Raw genomic sequence first — 3,234 nt, forward strand, 5'->3', positions numbered from 1 at the left:
CCAATTATTTCTTATTAGAAGACTAAATATTTTACTATGATTGTTGGTGGCAAATAGTGAGTCTCTGATGGTGGCTATTTTCCATCAAAATTCGGAGCCACACGATTTAGACTTACCGTGATAATTAAATTTTTCTGTTCAATTTGATTACCCAATTCAGCAAAAAATTGGGCCTCAAAAATTAATAAATTAGGCGAGAGAAGATATTTCTACTGAAATTTATTACAAGACGCATCTAAATAAACATTTTAACGATAATACAACACATTTTACAAGTTTTTAAAATGTAACCTTTCCAGAGTCATGGCATTGTTATAAGTAATTAAAAACAAATATACCAGACAAGATACTATATGACTTACATTTTTCTTGAGGAGTAAAAACGCGAACAAGTAAAGAGACCAATAAGTAGTGTAGAAAACTAAGCTTTAATGGGGAAAATGGAAACATCGGTGAGACTGAAAGGCGGCTCGCCGACCGGTTCAGGGGGCATCTCAACGACATTAGAAAGACGCCAGCAAAGAACCACGTTACCCAACATTTTAATAACGTTCACAACATCAATGACATTTCCATCCTCGTCATGAAAACTACTTATCTCCCCACGAAAGGCCGCCGCACTGAAGAAAACCGACTCATTTTTAATTTAGCCACAGAGTTTCCGTCGGGGTTAATCATTAATTTAGTTTTTAGCTAGGGTGGTTCGTTTTTTAGTGGTTATTGTTGTGTTTTTTGCGGTCATCCCGACTTCGTGTTTTTCCCGCCTGCGTTAGACATTGCTCGATTGTCGTCTTTTTCGAACGAGGACGGTTATTTGGTTGTCGGGTAGGGTTTTGTTCGCAAGCATTTGATGTTTGGTTTCCTCGCCTCTCGTTTTTCTTTCGTCGTTTTTTCCCCCTTTAATTGTTCATCAAACTTATTGCGAACATCCCCCTTTTATGACAGTCCTTTTTAGCTTTTTTAGTTTTTCTAGTCCCCCCCTCCCTTTTTGTCGCGTGTTTGTATTCTCCTTTTGTTGTCGCGTGTTATCATCTCGCGCCTCGCACCTCGCGTCTTTAATATTTTTAAACATTTTCAAATTGTCGGTTAGTCGTATTAAAGTTTTTCGCCTTGAAGGTCTATCGGCCGAAGTACCGCATATTTTCCCCATTAAAGCTTAGTTTTCTCCCCCACTTATTGGTCTCTTTACTTGTTCGCGTTTTTACTCCTCACTCTCTAGACCATTGGTGGTTCTCGTGTTTTTGCTCTTACATTTTTCTTAATATTTACTGTTTCAATCTTCCCGATTTTCCATAATCTTAATTAATTTCCCCAGGTTCTTTAAAATTCTAATTAAAATAAGGACTGAGGAATGGAGTGTTGTATATCCAGAGGGAATAGACGATCGATTATTAAGAGATGATACAATTTGTCCAGGTCATTTAAAACATACAACCGCTTTATGGATAGCATATTGATTGCAAATGAAAAAGTTCTCTGGTTCATAATAGATTATCCAAAAAAAAGTAAAGTTAACATGCCGGTTTGAAACATACCCAAGTAGGTGACGGTGATGAACATGTAAAGGCTTCACCACCGTGTTCTAAACGTGAAGTGGTGAACTAGCAAAGCTAAACCAACACTGGTGGTGAATTTAAAGGTTTGTAGAATGCAGCAGCCTTTATCTGTATTAATGATAAAATCTCAACTCTTTACCCATCCACAGAAAAGAAGCGTTTGAATCCTGATTGAGAGTCCCCGCTTTTCGTTGGGTGGTGAACTGACAAAGTTTGGACATCACTGGTGGTGAACGTATAACGCTGTAGAGTTTGGTGAATATGAAAAGGTACAGACTGTTCTCCCCTTTCATTCAAAGACTTTTAGAAGGAAGCAACCTTACTACGTATTAGCGATTGACAGACAACGCTTTTTCACCACCTGTATGAATCGTGTACGTTTCTCCTATACTATGGTACACATTATACCGTACGAAGACCGCGTAAATTTCGAATTAAGAAATAAAAAACATTTAAACGTGAAAATTTTAACGCCTGATTTCCCCGGTATTATTAGAGTGGTGAATGGTTGGTGGTTAATTTACCACTGGTGGTGGTGTAAAAACCCGTCATTTTCCCAGTTTGTTCGTACAATGCTGTTTTGACGTAAAATACAATGATGGCATAGCTTAGTATATACAGTTGAGCGATCAGGGGGATTGACTATTTAAATCCAAGTTTCAATTTAAGAAGAATACCCAAACAAGAACGATATAAGTATTATCCCTTAAAGTACTTCAAACCTATTCTCCGCGTCGAAAATGGGGATTGTGTCCATCGACGAATCATTCGACATCGTATCAAGCACCATCTTCTCATCCTCGTCGGACACGTTGTAAACCACCATGTGGTCAGAAATTTATATACCAGTGCTCCAAGCGTATCAACAGCCTACTACACCGGTGGTCTCATTTGAATGACCTACGCCAGCGTCCACAAGCCCGGACAGGTGACAAATCCAGCATGGATAATAGTACCCTACTACTGATGCTCTCACCCTCGACGCAAGCCACTCATCCCGACAAAGGGCGCAGCAATGGTGCGACCAGCTTCCTTTTCGCGTACAGCTTTGGGATAGAGAGTGGATGCTATAACAACGTAGGTAGAGAGCCACACCCTTCAGAAAGAACTCCTAAAGGAGAACGACGGGCACACAGCGGCTCAAGATACCCGGCACAGCTGGCACCGGACACCCGGTGTTGCCCCAAAAGGCCGGGAGACAGGACCACTGCACCTCATACGGAGACCCGCCACCCCACAGCAGGCTACCCAATCCTCCAAGGTGGCCAGTTTGAAGGAACTTTCTCCGTTAGTCTGAGCCGAAACCCAGTTTCCAGCCCATACCTGACCGAAGTCGGAGGTGGAGATAGGACCATTTGATCAGAGCTAACATCTCCCAGAGTGACTATGGATTTAGGCCATCTCCTTATCCCGGAACTTTAGGTATTAAGGAATAATCCTAAATAGTTTAAAGAAGTTATTGGCTATGAACACAAATCCGTCGATGTTTAGAATGACCGCCGCCATTTCTTCTACAGGCCCGCTGATAATATACTTCTAGGTTCAGAGAACGGTTCGTTAAGTATTTCCTAACTATTTAATTGAATTACAGTTATTTACATAAAATTTCTGTTCCTAAATAATATAAAATATTTACAAATCATCCTCATCGAAAATGGAGAATGTGTCCGTCGACGAC

This window comes from Leiobunum rupestre, chromosome 1 (assembly GCF_980474605.1).
Source record: "Leiobunum rupestre chromosome 1, qqLeiRupe1.1.hap1, whole genome shotgun sequence".
Lineage (NCBI taxonomy): Eukaryota > Metazoa > Arthropoda > Arachnida > Opiliones > Sclerosomatidae > Leiobunum > Leiobunum rupestre.